Raw genomic sequence first — 17,832 nt, forward strand, 5'->3', positions numbered from 1 at the left:
GCGCCATCAGGGAAACCCGAGTAAGCTGTTTTTGCAGTCAAAAACCTTGATTGGGGTTTCTTAGAAAAACTAGGTGGTTTTCTGCTTCATATAGTGTCAGCTGGGGTAATAGAATGTCTGGAAGTTATAGATGGCCTCATTCACATGGCTAAAAGTTAGTGCTGGTTGCTGTCTGGGTGTTTAGCTGGAACCCTTAGCCAAAGGTCTCAGTTTTCCTCCATGTGGACCTCTCCACATGACTGCTTGGGCTTCCTAACAGCATGGCAGCTAGACTCTAAGAAGGCATATTCCAAATGCATAGGAGGGAGTGGAAGATCTGTTAAGGTCAAGTCTTGGAAGTTATTCAGTGACACATTCTATCATTCATATGCCACATTCTATCAGTCAGAACAAGTCACAGAGCCAGCCCAGATACAAGAGGAGGGGAAATAGACTTCACCTCTTGATGAGAGATGTGGTAAAGAATTTGTGGTCATCTTTAATCCACCACAACACAAACTGTTTCTCAGGATGGTACTCCCATCCACACTTTCTTTTGAGTGTCCAGCTGGACTTCTTCCCATGACCTGAAGTGAGGTTGGCTTCCTCCTCTCACTCTTTACCCCAAACCCACAAAGTGCCTCCAGCACTGGGTCTGTGCCCCACAAAGTGACCTTGGCCATCCATTCTCAGCAACATCTATACTCAGGACAGGATATACCCACAATCTGTTGGGATGAGTTCCTTCCCTCAAGTGCTACTTCCTCAGATCCTAGAAAGGCCAGCAGAAGCCTGAGAACTGCCTTCAATACTGTATCTGAAAGTCTGTTAGAATGTCCGATCTGTCTTATTGCCATAATGATGCTACATAGCAAATAACCACCAAATCTAAGTGCTATACAACAATAAAGCATTTATTTCTCTCTCATGTGTCCATGTGTTAGCTGGGGCAGCTCTGCTTAAGGCTATAGGTCTGTAAGTTGGCTAGATGAGTCTACTCCATGTGTCTCTATTCTGTGATACCTACCAAGGGCATGTTTTTCACATGGTAATGGCAAAAGCACAAGATGGGTGAGCAAAAAATCCATTGCCTCTTAGAGACTATGCTTGGAGTGGTCACTTCTACACTCCGTGAGCCAAAGCAAATCACTTGGCCAACCCAACATTAGCAGGACAAGAAAGTGTATTCTGTCTCTAGTGGGGGGACTTCAAAGTCACATGGCAAAGGGATTGGGTACAGGGAGTGGTGAAGAATTCAGAATAATGCAATCTTCCATTCCTTTTTTTTTTTTTAATAACTCACAATTTGTAATTCCTCTGGTCTCCCCACCTCCAGTTTCCTGCCCTTCCCAACCTGTCCTATGGACTTGATCAGATTTAAGAATTGGAGAGAAGTTGGAAGGACACCAACTCTTCCTTCACCCCCACACAGTAGGATCCCCCAACACAATATACTCTCTGAGAGTTCATCCAGTTTTGTGTGCACACCTCCAGCGACAGTGAACTCACTATATTATGAGGCAGCCTGCTCTGTTGTGGATATCACAGACCCAACAATTAAACCCTTCTCGTTTTAAGCTGAAACTCGCTAGTAGCAGTGATGCTAGCTATGTTCCATGGAGCCACAGATGATAAACTGAATCCTCTTTCACTTGATGGTCTTTATTTTTATTTTATTTTTTTCTGCGTTGGGTCTTCGTTGCTGCGTGCAGGCTTTCTCTTGTTGTGGGGAGCAGGGGCTAGTCTTCATTGTGGTGCGCGGGCTCTAGGCACGCGGGCTCTAGGTGCGCGGGCTTCAGTAGTTGTGGCACGTGGGCTCAGTAGTTGTGGCACACGGGCTTAGTTGCTCCACGGCATGTGGGATCTTCCCGGACCAGGGATCGAACCTGTGTCCCCTGCACTGGCAGGCAGATTCCTAACCACTGTGCCACCAGGGAAGTCCCTTGATGGTCTTTAACTTATTTAAAAAGATCAGACATATGCCTTCTCCCAACCTAAAGACAATTCCTCTCTAGGCTGACTAATACCTATCATTTCTACTGTTCTTCATGCTTCATAGTTGAGTTCCTTCCCTGTCTTGATCATTCTTCTTTGACCAGGCTCTAGCTTGTCACTTTCCTCCATAAAAGACCAGTGGCCAGGACTGAATTCAACATTCCAGCTGGGGTCTCAGCAACGGAAGAGAACAGGACCATCACTCACCTCCATAGTCCCAAATACTGTACTTTCACCAATGCCTTCTAACACAACTTTCACTTTTTGATGTTCATGTTAAAGACAGAGCTGAAGGGGCTTCCCTGGTGGCGCAGTGGTTGAGAGTCCGCCTGCCGATGCAGGGGACACGGGTTTGTGCCCCGGTCTGGGAGGATCCCACATGCCACGGAGTGGCTGGGCCCATGAGCCATGGCCGCTGAGCCTGCGCGTCCAGAGCCTGTGCTCCGCAACGGGTCAGGCCACAGCAGTGAGAGGCCCGTATACCGCAAAAAAAAAAAAAAAAAAAAAAAAGACAGAGCTGAAGACAAATCCTGGAACAGTGGAAACTTGAATCCTTTTAAAAACAGTCCTTGTACCAATCAAGGTTTTTGATTGCATAAACAGTTAATTACACCACTGCTCTGCCACGGCCACCACTGCCAGGGAACACTCAACATCACCACTTCAGGACTGGTCAAGCTGCTGTTGCCGTTGCCATGAATACTTCCTACACTACATCTGCCCCTTAAATTCACCTCCTAAAAATTAAAAGTCCTTGGTGGGAGTGGCTGAGCCTAATTCACATGATTGAGTCCTGGCTGCAAGGAAGTGAAAAGGAAAATCTTCCCCTTTCTGCTTCCATGGTGGGAGCCAGGGCACTACAGCCCTCTGGTACTAAATTATTATTAGAAAATTCTTGCAAAATAAGATAGGGGTTTGCATGCTGAGTGGACAAATGTAATGACATAGGTTCACTCATTTAGCAGGTTACTTTTCCTCTTAATCATACTGTCATCTAACCTATATTTCCCATTTTATCCACACAAGGATATCATGGCAGAGATTGTTAAAAGCCTTACTGAAGACCCAGTTTACTAACAGACAGGCTATCAAATGCAGCTCTGTGATCTGTCAGTTCAGGGACCTGTCAAAAAAGAAATTTGATTGTCCTTGCCCTAAATTGTTCTGAGAAATCTCTCCTTCATTTTTTAAAAAATTTATTTATTTATTTATTTATTATTTTTTCGCTGCATTGCGTCTTCTTTGCTGCACGTGGGCTTTCTCTAGTTGCGACGAGTAGGGGCTACTCTTCATTGCGGTGCATGGGCTTCTCATTGTGGTGGCTTCTCTTGTTAAGGAGCTTGTTGCTCTTGTTGCTCCAGGCGCACAGGCTTCAGTAGTTGTGGCACACAGGCTCAGTAGTCGTGGCTCAGGGGCTCTAGAGCGCATGCTCAGTAGTTGTGGCACACAGGCTTAGCTGCTCCCCAGCATGTGGGATCTTGCCGGACCAGGGATCGAACCTGTGTCCCCTGCACTGGCAGGCAGATTCTTACCCACTGCACCACCAGGGAAGTCCCTCTACTTCCTTTATATTTAAAAAAATCTATTGTTGGATGAGAGCATAGTCTGCAGAATCAACTTTTTCGCCCTGTAATGGACAGGTGTTAATTTTGTCTTCCCTGTATTCACTCCTCATTCTGGTAAAAGATGTCCACTCTTCCCCATGTGGTTGGGATAGTCTAACCTCACCACGGTCCCCTTAATGGATGTGGGACTCATATCTGGCCAATGAGAGCACTGTTTCCCTTCGGCCACAGTGATACGTTCAGGAAGCAAAGATCCCCTCCGCCCCAAAATTTCTGTATGTGTTGAGAAAAAAGCCTCTTCCTTTCCTCTAGGGTGGCCAGCCTGGAGTTGCTGAGGGTATCGTATTAGTTTTCTAGGACTCCCTAACAAACTGCCACATGCTTGTTGGCTTAAAACAACAGAAGTTTACGCTCTCACAGTTCTGAAAGCTAGAAGTCCAAACACAAGATGTCAGCAGGGCCATTTTCCTTCTGAAAGCTCTAGGGAAAAAATCCTGCCTTGCCTCTTTTATCTTCAGTGGCTCCCAGCAGCCTTGGCATTCCTTGGCTTCTAGCTGCGTCACTCCAATCTGCCTCTGTCTTCATACGGCCTTCTCTGTGTGTATCTTTTTCTTCTGTTGATGCGTCCTCTTCTTATTAGGGCACAAATCACTGTAAATAGGGCCCACCTTAATCCAGTATGACCTCATCTTGCCTTAACTAATTACATCTGCAAAGACCCTCTTTCCAAATAAAATCGATTCTGAGGTTTTGGGTAGACATGAATTTGGGAGGTTCACTATTCAGCCCCCTACAGCTACCATGCAGAAAGAGCCTGCCTAAGAAGCCAAAAAGGAGGCAGGGGGGTGTGCCCTGCTATGCCCATATCAGACTCTCCCTGGACTGATCGGTTATGTGAACTGGCAAATCCCCTTTCCCTTTTTCCCCTTAAGTCTGTTCGAAGTAACAGAAAGAAACTAACTACCACCCCTCCTTTTTCAAAACTGGAAGATCATTTGCACATGACCAATGTTCCAGACTTCTGCCTACTGCACTCATCCTCCAAAATCTCTGACAGGGATTGAGCAATCTCATTTGGAAGTTCTCTTAGTGCCTTGGATTGACTTCATTTGGCCAGGAAACAAATTTATTTTGAGCAGCTGGACAATCTCTTGCAATGTCTTCCAGCTTTATACAGACCACAAAGAGAAGTGGGCCCAGAAGTGAAGAGTGATTACTGCCCAAGTTCCCGAGGCTTCTTGCCCCATTTGTCCCTCCTGAGACCTAATAGCATTTCTGCCCATGGATTCTGTGCCTCAGGATCCATTCTCCTTCTACTGGAATCTTCCAGGTGTTGCACGAGTGAATTTCAGATCTTTGCAATCAAAGAGACTGACAAAGAGCCATGGTCATATAACAGGTGGGGACAAATCAGAGAGGGTGAAAGGTAAGGGCTGCTGAGCCTAGGAATGCAGGTCAACGTGGGTCACCGAGCAAGTGAGTAGAGGAGAGGCCATCCTGGCAGGAATGAAGTTTCAGGAACCAGAATAGAAACTTGCTCCCAGCAGGCAGAGCGAGCTGGGCCCTGCCCAGACTTCCTTGGAAGCCACCTGGCCTGCCTGCCAATCCTCACCTGGGAATTTCCCAGTTTCTCTAGTTGTGTAAGACTGGCCACGCCAGAAGGCACCTGTTCCCACTAGGTTCTGAGGGCTACAGTGTCCCTGCTTTGTTGCCACCTGATATTGTAGTCCTCCCCTCCTAAGTGTCTGGAAAGAGCTGCTGCCAGCTGGTTGTTATTCTGCTCACCTTCCCCATCAGCACGTCACTCTGTCAGTCTCTAGCCCGGGAGTGTGAGGAGGAAGTTGGCCTGCAGGTTGGTCCTGAAGACGATGATCCAAGCCCAGCCCTTTCGTTACAGGTAGGATGATCAACTTACCCCTGTTAGCCCACAGTGGCCCCAGTTTTAAAACTGAAAATCCACAGCCCAGGACCCCTCTCAGTTGTGGGAAAACTAGGAGAGTTAATCAGCCTAATTATAGAGCCCCCAGGTCCTCAGTGGAAGCCTGCCTTAGCATTGTGCCTCAAAGGCACCATCCCAGGTCTGGGGTCTCCAGCCTCCAAATCCTACTCTCCTAAGGATTCTCATACAACTGGCATTTCTGAAACCACCACATCTCTCCATAGGCCTGCAGGCAGTATGGCAAGTTAAGTGCACAGATTCTGAAGCCTTCCTAACTGGGTGAGCTTAGGCAGCTATCTAACCTCTCAGTGCCCCGCTGGAAAGTCGTACCGATAATAGTACAGCTAGCTCATCGTGTTGCTGTGAGAAAAGTGAGAATAGTCCCTGACTATATAAATGTTGGCAACTATTCCCATGCCCTCACCCTGATCTAGTCAGTGCCTCTTCCCTCCAATGGGCACTCCCACCTCTCCGCCGGGCACATTTGGCGCAGACCCTGGCACAGACAGTGGGAGGACCAGCCTGACTCTAGAGGCTTCACCTGGTCCTCCTCTCCCTGGGCTCTGAGATGGGGCCTCAGAGGAGGGCCTGACTTCTTTCATTTCTGGGCAGAATCCTTGAAGAGGAACGCTCATGGGGCCCGTTAGAAGGTCCTAGCAGAAAGGGACGCGCAAAGGACCTCAACGGCTTGGCCAGCGCTCTGGTATAGATGGGGGACCCCCATGTCTCTGGTCCCCTGCCATCGTGGTCAGCTGTGTCCCTCAACCTGTTTCTCAGCAGCTGTGCCCTCACACTTGTCAGGCAGAAGTAAGAGATTCCAGGCCAGGAGCATTGTCTCCTGAGAACTCTGCGAACAATCACAGCATGCCTTGAGGACTTTCTCTGTGTGCGTGGTGGAGTAGTGTACGCAGCCTCTGCAGACAGCTAATCCCCATGACCACTGACAACTGGAGGTGGGAGCTGACTACCCACAGAGGCACCCTGGCCTGTGTTCATTTCTTCTACTCTGTTCACCATGGGGAAGTGTTTGCACCAACACCGGCTTTGTACGTCACAATGAAAGCAAATCCCAAAGCCCTGGTGCTGGGTTTCAGGCCCTTAAGAAGAAAACCCCAGGAGTGCCTGGAGGTCTCCCCACCTCCCCTCAGGCCAGCCACACCAGGCCAGCTCTCAAAGGCCTCTCATGTCTGTCTTTTCTCTCATCTTTCCCCACTCTGATAAATGTCTTGGGATTAGCCCTTCTGTGTTTATTGGACGAGCAATTTGTGTCTGTCTGAAAACCTGCATCTGAATAATATTTGGCACGAGCTGAAGAAATGTGATCTGCCACGTTCCCCTCCAGGCAGCTCTCGAGCCAGCCCATCTCCTGCCAACAGTGCTATACAGCTCTGCAGCTGGCTCTGCAGCCTAAACACATTTGTGGGTTGAGGAGCAGGGGAAGTGGGTAGGAGGGTGAGGGAGGTGGGCACCAGAAACCCAGAGTGACAGAGCAGCCTGAGTGAATCTGCCAATCATTCTGGAGCCCCTGTAATAATTTGGGGACATCACAGATGCCCATGCTGGTCACCAGGGCACAGGCGCACCAGGGCCCCCATGCAGCTCAGGAGCCCGGGTGGTTACCTGGGCCCAGAGTCCCAGGTGTGAACAGCAGCAAAGGAGATTCAAGGGAGTCCAAGGGGTGGCATGAGGATCTCAGGCCTGGAATGGTAATCAGCGCTGGGCTCTTGAGGTCTGAGTGTTTGTGTGGGATGGGGAGTGGTAGGATGCACTGAGGCTGTTTAAATTTCTCCTGACGCTGGGACTTCCCTGGTGGTGCAGTGGATAAGACTCCACGCTCCCAATGTAGAGGGCCCGGGTTCGATCCCTGGTCAGGGAACTAGATCCCACATGCATGTCATAACTGAGAGTTCACATGCCACAACTAAGGAGCCTACGTGTTGCAACTAAGAAGCCAGTGAACCATAACTAAGGAACCCGCGAGCCACAACTAAGGAGCCCACCTGCTGCAACTAACACCCCACACAACCAGATAAATAAATAAGTAAATGTTAAAAAAAATTTTTTTTTCCTGACTCCATCTATACGGGCCCTGAAACTTGGGAGCACAGAGCTTGCAGTGACAATCAGGTAACCCAGGCATGAGGTGCTGAGGAGCACAGAGGAAGAGGCAATTTGGTGGACGTGGATGTATCAACAACCTCTACCCTGCCCCCGCCCCAGAAGCCTCTGTTTTTCTCCCGCAGCACCCTCCCTACTCCTGTCTTAGGACCCACATTTCTTCTCCTTGAATCCCAGGACTCAGGTCTCCGTCTTTCCACCACCTCTGCCCCACTCTCCCCAAGTCAGTGATAGGATTAAAGGCAGGACATCGTCCCTGGGCCCCTAACAGCGAGCACAGAACTGGCCACCCAGGAGGCATCGCTGTGGTTTAGTGAGTAAAGGAATGAATTAGAGAAGCTGGGAGCTCAGACCTCATGGTCACAGACGCACAAGATGACAGCAGACGGCAGGTCAGACAGAAACAGCAGTGCAGGAAGTTGGTTCAGGAGTGAGAACTTATCTGTAACAACACCGTCCCCAGAGTCAGCCAAGGCCCATGGAGAAGGCCAGCTCCTCAGGATGGGCCCCTTGCAGCCCTTTGTACGTCCATCTTAGTGCTCCACATGGTTCCATCCATTCAGTTAATGTGCTTTGAATCTCTCCCTTGTACCATACTCCATAGGGTACCATCCGTCCCCTCAAATAACAAAAGCAGATGTACCCATAAAAAGGTAAGAGAAATCAGTGCTCTTACAGTGGCACAGAGAGAAGGCTATAAAAAGAGAAAGAAGTTAATTTCACTTGTAGGAGCAAGGAAGTCTTTATGGGGATGGGGAGATGCATAAGACCTGGACCTGGAACAAAGTGCACATGCATCCCAAGTGTGCTGTTCCTCACCACCCACTGCCTCCCACACCCATCCCCAGCACACACCCAATTTGGTGGCCATGGTAGATTTTGCTGACTGATCCCTTACTCTTTCACTGAGCCCAAGTATGTCTACAGAATCCTTCTGAACACAGAAACACAGCCAGACGATCAGAGCAGGCACACGAAACGCATTTGCCATCCCACACCTCGGAAGGTGTGTACAGCCGGGACATACAGGAATGGGAGACAGAGGGAACAGAGTGAGGACAGGCACCATGGTGGGAAAACACTGAATGCATCTGATGAAGGTGAGTGGCGCGGTTAGACTCGCGGGTAAGGTTTGTGAACGGGGAACAGTGGACAACATGGCTGAGAAAGTAAGTTGAGGCAATATCTGGTTTAGGGTTTTGCCAGGCTAAGGCATGTGGGCTTAGGCCTGCAGGGGGCAGAGGCAGTCGCACATCTGTTCGGGGAGACATTCCGGCGGCAGTGGGCAGGATGGGCCAGGGTGGGGAGAACCTCGAGGCGGGTAGATCAGCCAGACGACCATCCCAGGCAATCAGCGACAGAGCCTCCTCTAAGCTCCTGCGGCACTTGGCGAGCACATCTGTTCAACACTCACCCCACTGTCTCTCTCAGAGCAGTCTTTTGACGGCCTGATGGCCCCCACAGCCTGCGGGTTCCTTGACAGCAGGAACTGCCTCTCTGGGGCCCCAGGCCTGACTTGGTTCTTGGCAGGTGCTCCTTCTACATTTGCAAAGTTACTGAATAGGGCAGTGAAGAAAAGGACAAGGAGCGTACAGAGAAGGGCACAGATTTCCGGGATAACACCCTGTTTAGCAAGTGCAGTTCCTCGTGCCTGGGCACTGGCGCAGCTGTCTTTTGGTGTGTGTGGAGAAGTAGAGGACTGCGTGGGCAGTGCAGGGGGGGAAGGAACTACAGCTCACTCCTAGGAGCTGGCAATCGCCATGACTCTGTGTGAGTGTGTGCGCATATGTCCCAGGGAGGGCTTTTCAGAGAGAGGTGGACAGGAGACCCCATGATCTGTACTGTCCTAAGGTGCCTTAGGAAATGTATTAAAACTCTTTTGATTGCAGTGACAGAAGCTCAATGCAAGCAATCTTAGAGAAAATAGGACATTCATTGGCTCATACGGTGCCTTTGGAGACAGCCAAAACTAAGGGTTCCAGTAATGTCAGACTCTTGCCATTTCTAATGTTAGCTTTTCTCCACTGGTCAGTCAGCCTCACTCTCGAAGCTAGGCTCCTTTCACAGGCTGGAAACATGGCTGCCAGGAGCCTGGGTCTCACCTCAGGGAGCTTCCCCACCAGAAAGGCACCAAAGGCTTCTTTTCTCATGTCCCAACTTCAGAGTTCCCAGGAAAGGACTCTGATTGGTTCTGCTTCTGTCAGGAGCCTGCCCCTGGCCTAAGACTAAATGCAGTGGCTAACCCGGAAGCAGGGCCATGGAAGAAAGAAATGCTTCCACCAAAACCACCTTAGCTGAAGTGGTAAATGGGTATTTCCCAGAGGAAGAGACAACAGTAATAATCCTGTCTGAGTGCTTTGCATAAATTAACTGTTCCTCACAACAACCCCAACAGGTGTTACTATGTTAATATTGTAATCATTGTTACCCTTGAGAATTATTACCTCGGGAAACCAAAGCACAGAGAGGTTGAGTAACTGCCATAGAACACACAGCTAGTAAATAGCAAAGATGGAGCTGAGATTTAAATTTACTCAATCTAGCTCCAGACCCTATATCTTCCTGTTCTGTTATATTGCCTATTCACTACAGAAGGCGAGAAAGCAAGGTGTAGGGCTCTGAGGAAGAAACCTACACAATTTCTCCTGGGGAGACCCAAGGCCTGAGCTGAGGAGCTTGTGGAAAGTGATTGGTCCAATGTCATGGAAATCTGGAATAAGAAACACCACCACCCATCTTAATCTCACTGAAGATATCTGAAAAGGAATGTTTCATTTTAACTTCTTTTTTCTTCCATCTTTATTTACTTAAAGTAGAATTAGATGAAGCCAAGAAAAGCATGAAAGAACAATGAGGTCCCATTTTCACCTATTAAATATCTAAGCAGCTGTGTAATAGTCATGCTGGCAGTGGTGGGTAGATGGTTTGCTTCTAAATGCTGGTGACAGGACAAAGTGGTCCAACCAGTGAAAAAATTATTTGGCCATGAGGGTCAAGAGCTTTAAAAGCTTTCTTTGACCTGATCACCTCACTCTTTAGAAATAGCTCATGGACTCATAAAATAAAACCTAACTAGTGCCATGTGTGAGAGACACATCTAAAATAGTGCTCCTCAGAAAGACTGAAAGTAAAAGAGAAGGAAAAAATAGAAAACAAAACAAATACCACATATGCAAATACAAGCAACGACAACAACAACAAAAAAACCCCAAGGGTTATAGTATTAACATCAGACATGGTTGAATTCACAGAAAATCAGAAAACAAGATACAGGAGAAAATGTTGTAATGATAAAGGCTGAGAGCCACGATGAAGATCTGGCATCAATATTTATGCACCAAAAATATAGTATCAGAACTTATAATGCAAAAACAATTAGGAAGTACATGGAGAAATGGACAGAAATACAGTAATAGTAGAAAATTCTAACTTACCTCTTTTAGCCCATGACTGATCAATAAATCATACAATAAGTAAGGATATGGAGGACTTGATTTGTTAACTTAGTAAGGTAGATCAAATTAAAAGATATCAAGCTCTGTACCTTGAAAACCTAGAATATACTCTTTATGAGATCATTAACAAGTGACCACATGAAAGACCACAAAAAACAAACAAAATCTCAATACATTTCAAAAAGTAGGATGAATACAGATAACATTCTCCAATCACAATGCAGTAAAACCAAAAAGTAATAGCAAAAACAGAAACTGAAGAGCAATAGAAAAGTTGAAAATTAAACAAAAAGAAACAAACAAAAAACTACACCTGAATGGAATATTATTCAGTCTTGAAAATGAAGGCAATTCTGACCTATGCTAAGACATGAATGAACCTTGAAGACATTATGCTAAGTGAAATAAGTCAGACACAAAAAGACAAATACTGTATGATTCCACTTACTTGAGGTATCTGGAGCAGTCAAATTAACACACCACATTGGAAACAACATGTAACGGTCGTTTCCAGGGGCTGGGACGAGTGGGGAATGGGGAGCTGTTTAATGGGTATAGACTTTCAGTTTTGCAAAATGAAAAAGTTCATCTTATATTTTGCACAGTAATGTGAATATACTAAACACTACTGAACTGTACATTTGAAAACGGTTGAGACGGTAAATTTTATATTATACGTATTTTAAGAAACTTTCTCTTAGTTAATTCTCAAAGTGTAAAATATCTTTTGGAGAGAAAAAAAAAAAGGATAATTCCCAAGGAAATAGTGCAAAAGACAAGTCAAAGGAATGAGTATTTCTGCGGTTATTGTCTAAGTTTCACATAATCTCCAGGGGAGGATTTAGAGGGGTAAATTTTGAACAGCACAAGCTCTGAGAATGACACATTGACACTGCTCAAAAAAATGTTGGTTTTCTTCCTGCCCTTAGTCAACAAGCATGTGTGCCAGGCCGTGTATTAGGCCCTGGAGGGACCAAAAAGTATTGAGTCTGTCTCTCCTTGGTGAGGACAGCCTAGGGGAAGGCAGGCTTTGGGGAGATATGTACCTCATGAACCAGAGCCCGGCTAGACCCTGCCTGAAGGACTACAGAAAGGGGAGGAAGAGGGGGAAGAGGCCCTACCAGGACCAGGACATTAGAGGTGGCCTCTAAGAGAAAGCTAAGATTTCACCAGAGGAGAAGTGCTGTGAAGGGCAGTGCAGGCAGAGGAAACCACCGAGCAAAGGTCCAGAGAACAAAACTGAAAATTCTGTTCAGCCCCACCAGGTACTTCCAAGCAGAAGGAGAAGGAGAGGAAGAGGGAGTACAAACAGCCAAGGGTGGGTCCTTCTCCTCTCTGAAGTTAACCCCCTCCTTACCTGGGCTTCTGATTGTGGCCTCCTCACGGTGACCACAGGTAAATCATCTCATCTCTCTGAAAGTCAGCTTCCTCATTGACAAAATGCAACTGATAATGCCACCCGGTTTCATGAAGATCAAATGAGATAAGGTGTGTTAAGAGTCTGGTGCCTCACACACACTCAGCACACAAGAACGGCTGGTGCACATATTTTATAGATGAGGGAGCATTCTCCAACTCAACATTATTCCTTTTTCGCTTTGAAGGTTTTGATGGCCTTGTTTCTTCCTCTCCTGAAGTTTCTTCCACGATTCTCTCTACACACTTTAGACACCAGGTTATCAGTTCCCTGAGGAAAGAGAAAAAGTTGATTCTTCTTGCTCTCTCCAGGACCTGACACTTGTCAAAAAGAATGGACTCCTTAGCTTCAGGTAGCCTAATCAAAGTCACAGCCACTCCATGGTGCCAACCATGGTGCCACAAACACCTGGGGCCTCAGCAAATACTACAGGGGCAGCAGCACCTTCTATCTTCTGGTGTTTTGGGTTTTGTCTCCTGTACGTGGCAGGTAGCATCCTTCATACCTGGTAAGTTAGTTTATTTGTTATCTAATAGACATATCAACAAACAATTGCAAAAGTTGCACTAGAGATCTGTGGAAAATGCAGTGGGGACCCAGAGAAGGAGCACTTATGCTTCACAGAGGAGAAGCATGAGATGGGCTTTGAGTCAGGAAAGGACATGGGGGTTAAAGAAAGAAAATACAGTTAAGGGGTAGAGCTTGGGGTCCCTTGCAATAGTTGGCAAGTCTGAGCAACTGTTTCCTATGAGGCCATGCCCAGTGGCAGGGATGCAGCAACTATTAATCTCCTCTAGAGGGTACTTTGCAAATCCTTCTCTCACTGCCTCAGCCCTCTCGGCCTTACATCATTGGCCAGAGCTTTTTCCCTAAGGAGAATGGAGCTCTGCCAGAGTCCCAGAGTGAGCAGTAATGGAGCAGAGATTAGGATCTGACTGAGTTATAGTCCTAGCTTTTCTATTCTTAGCTCTTAGGCTTTTATGGAGCTCTGGGGGTTGAGCTGCCTTTGAAAAGCCCACACATGGAAACATGGTGGGTACAACTTGCTCACCATTAGGAAAAAAATTAAGTTAGAGCTCTAAGTCATGGCTGATGTTAGAATAAATTCCAGATGGCTAAAAGCTTTGAATATAAAACGTAAAATCATAAAAATAGTAAAAGAAGAAGATAGATGAATATTTATCATTTTGCAGGGGAAGGGGAGTACAGAAGTTTAACACCAAAGGCAGATAATAAAGAGAAGATTGACATTGGTTAAAAAAAAATCGGGACTTCCCTCATGGCACAGTGGTTGAGAATCCACCTGCCAATGCAGGGGACAAGGGTTCAAGCCCTGGTCCGGGAAGATCTCACATGCCGTGGAGCAACTAAGCCCGTGTGCCACAACTACTGAGCCTGCGGCCTACAGCCCACAAGCCACAACTATGGAGCCCACGTGCCACAACTACTGAAGGCCGCGCACTCTAGGACCCATTCTCCTCCACAAGGGAAGCCACCGTAGTGAGAAGTCAGCACACTGCAACAAGGAGTAGCCCCTGCTCTCCACAACTAGAGAAAGCCCATGCACAGCAATGAAAACCCAATGCAGCCAAAAAATAAATAATTTTTTTAAAATCATGCACAAGAAGCCTGGCACAAAAGTAGAAATATTAAGAAAGAACTTCAATATCAGACTTTCAGATTTAATGGGCCCTGGGCCATTCCTTGGGATGGTTAATTTGGAAACTGAATTTGGAGTATCTAATGAAATTATCCCCTTCTCCTCACATTTGTACTAATGAGCCAGCTGCAGGGGGGATTCACCCCAGACCAAAACACTGAGCATAGGCTCTTGGACCAGAGGCAAAGTCTTGTCCCAAAAAACTAATGCCCAGGAAGGGAAAGGATTGTCGTACCCAAAAGACAAGGCAGATCCTCTTCTTCATTACATACCCATCGATACCCAACCAGCACGTTCCACTCCTCCCACCAAGTTGCTACATGCAGACTCAGTAAACAGAACAGACATGTAAACAGTAAACAAACTCAGTAAACAAACAGAACAAGAATGCACAATTAAAACATGGACAAACGTCTAGAAAACTACACATTTGAGTAAAGTCCAGACTATGAAAGAGGGCCATCAAAATCCACCATCAGACAAACTAACATCAAGAAACAGAATTAATAACTACTAAAAAACAAGCCTTCAGATTAAGTGTAATTAATAGGTTCACAAGAAATGTGAAAGGATATTTCACATATTAAAAAGAATCAAGTGGAGATTTTGGAAATTTAAGAACTCAGTTTTCCAAATAAAATTCAATGGACTGATCACAAAATAGATATGGCTGAAGAGTGAAAAACAAAGTTGAAAGATCAAGTGGAGAAATTCTCTCAAAATGCAGTTCAAAAGACCAGAGGTGGGAAGTATAAAAGAAAATTTAGATAGGAATTCCTTGCTAGTCCAGTGGTTAGGACTTGGTGCTTTCACTGCTGGGGCCTGGGTTCGATGCCTGGTCTGGGAACTAAGATCCTGCAAGCCACATGGCATGGCCAAAAATAATAATAATAATAATAATTTAAAAAATAATAATAATAAAAAGAAAAGAGGCAGCAGCCAGTTTGGCCCACTGGCTGTAGTCTGCCAACTTCTGCTTTATGGCTTTCAGCGCCCTCATTTGTAAGATAGGGACAATAATTATACCTACTTCATAGGGTTGTTCTGGGAATTAAATACGGTAATGTGTTAAGTACTTTGCTCATTGCCTTACACACACTAAGGTGCCAATAAATGTTAGCTATTGTTGTTGCTGATGTGCTTGTTCATGTAGGTGCTGAGAATGAAGAAGAAGGAGGTCATGTTTATTCAGCACTACTGTGCACACAGCAGGGCCAAGTCGTAAAGGGACTTAAGGGATTTCATTTAGTTATTTTTATTTCTTAATAAAAATACCTCATGTTGGCATAGAAAAAAAGTTGGGGGAGGGGGGAGAAGGAGGCATGGAGGATGGATCCAGAAGTCCTACCATCCTGTTTTATAGGAATTCCATAATGAGAGAACAGAGGGAATGGAGGGGGGGAGAAAAAGAAGTAAATTATGTCCTACTTCCTAGAGGTGAAGAAAGGAGTAAGCTTTCACAGTAAAATGGCACACTGAGCACCAAGAATAATTTTTTTTAAAAAGACCTACACCTGGATTAATTATGATGAAATTTCAAAATACCGAGCATAAGGGAAATTCCAAGAAGTTTTGTTCCATCTCCTTACATTTGTAAGTGCATATTTCTAGGAAGGGGGCCCAGAACAAGTATCAAGTTCTCGAAAGAACAACCAAAAAGGAAGTCGAAAAACCACCGGCCTCTGTGAAGGCAACTTCTCCAAACAGGGGCGCTGGTGAAACGGGGCTTGACCCCCTAAGTGACACCCTCCCCCAAAGGTTGTTCCACATCTGGATCTTTAATAAAAAAAAAAAATACCTCATGCTGCCATAGGGGAAAAAAAGAAAAAAAAAAACGGTTAGGAAGCATGGAGGATAGATCCGGAAGGTCTGCCATCCTGTTTAATAGGAATTCCAGAATAAGAGAAGAGAGGGTGTGGTCCCTTTCACTCCTTTTTCTTGCATACCTGCACAAGGAAAGTTTGACCAAGCTCAAAACCAGACTGCCCTTAACTCAGACAGCACATTATTATATTTTCTTCTCTCTGAGAGGAACATCTACAGAGGTTTTCCTCCAGGAATGTGCCTGCTTTTTAAAAAGTCTCTAAGACTCAAGAATGCTATTGGCATTTGCTACTCTGAAAATCTAGCTGGGGAAATGGGGTGGAAGGCGGGTCCTGAGAGCCCACTGCTGCCTTGCAGGGTTGGAGATGTGGAGATGTGGGCCTGATCAGTGTTCAAGCTGCGTTGGGAGGCTGGAGACTTGGGTTGGAGACTCAGCTCCGCTACTTCCAACTGTGTGATCAGTGTGATCCAGGCAGATCACCTTTACTTTCTGAGACTGTTTCCTGGTCAGTGAAATGGGAACACATTTGTTTCCTGGTCAGTGAAATGAGAACACATTTGTTCTGCCTCTCAGCGTAGTTCTGAGGCTAAGGTGGTAAAACAACGAAGATGTTCTGAGATAGCAAATTCTAAACTAAGGGTCACTTACGCAGATGCCTTCAAGGGCCCTGTCACTTATGCAGATGCCTTCAAGGGCCCCTCAGGTAATGCAAATTTGTGAAGTGGCCAGCTTAAGACACTAGGGAACGGTGGAGACCCTGACCTAATGAACACTCTTGAAAGCCAAATTTGGCCCTGGGTCACCAGCCTGTGACCCCTGCTCTAAACAAAAATAAGGGTAATTAGAACAAAGCAGCTCTCAAAAATTGATGTAAAATAAAATTCTTTTTTTTCCCCCCTGTTATGGGTTCAACTGTGTCATCCCCTCTCAAAAAAAAAAAAAAGAAAAGAAAAGAAAAGTAGAAGTCTTAACCCCAACAATATGAGCTTATTTGGAAATAGGGTCATTGCAGATGTAATTAGTTAAGATGAGGTCACATTGGAGTAGGACTGGCCCCTAATCTAATATGACTGGTGCCCTTAGAAGAAGACAGTCATGTGAAGACAGAAAGGCACAGGGACAAGGCCACATGAAAACGCAGGCAGAGATTGTAGTGATGCACCTACAAGCCAAGGAACGCCAGGATTGCTGGCTATCATGGGAAGCTAGGAGAGAGGCATGGAACAGATTCCTCCTCAGAACCTCAAATGGAACTAATCCTACCCTCACCTTGATTTCAGACTTCTAGCCTCCAGAGCCGTGAGAAAATAAATTTCTTCAGTTTTAAGCCAGCTGGTTTGTGAAGCGTTGTTATGGCAACCCGGGGAAACTAATACACTCCCCTAAATGGAACTTTATTTTACAACAGGCATGAATTTCTGATCTTCATCATGAGTCAGTGAATCTCCCAGCTTAACTGCTAACAGGCCCAAGGACTAGGGTGAGACCCATAAGGTGCCAGGGCCCACCATTGCTGGATGCAATCACTCTCAAGTTCCTGCAAGGGCTGATCCTTACGGTGGGTGCCTCCTTGAGAGCTGGGTACCTCTGGCTATGTCGGAGTGTGTGGCAGTAGTCCTGCTTGAACGCTTTATTTAAAATCTTTGAATGGTGCTTTGGAGCTAATTATAAAACGTAGTTTCCAGCCACCTTAACCCAGGGTAGAGCAAACATGTACTTCTCACCATCTCAGAATACTTCCGTTTTGCTTAAGATGGAGGTTGAAGGGTAGCAGACTATGCCACCCCAAAATGTGGCTGTAGGAGTTCAGGACATGCCACTCCAAAATATGCTGCTTTGATATATTATTTGGGGCTGTAAGCACTTGAAAAACAACAAA

The 17,832-nt window shown here is 46.1% G+C and overlaps 1 long non-coding RNA gene across 1 annotated transcript in view; it reads right to left on the reverse strand.

The window, feature by feature from the left end:
* Nucleotides 1-17,832, reverse strand: part of LOC132523719 (uncharacterized) — a 46,462-nt gene that overhangs the window by 3,839 nt on the left and 24,791 nt on the right. Inside the window, exon 2 of the long non-coding RNA XR_009541622.1 lies at nt 12,409-12,738. This is a non-coding gene — a long non-coding RNA (uncharacterized LOC132523719). The remainder of the gene's footprint in view (nt 1-12,408; nt 12,739-17,832) is intronic.

This window comes from Lagenorhynchus albirostris, chromosome 7 (assembly GCF_949774975.1).
Source record: "Lagenorhynchus albirostris chromosome 7, mLagAlb1.1, whole genome shotgun sequence".
Lineage (NCBI taxonomy): Eukaryota > Metazoa > Chordata > Mammalia > Artiodactyla > Delphinidae > Lagenorhynchus > Lagenorhynchus albirostris.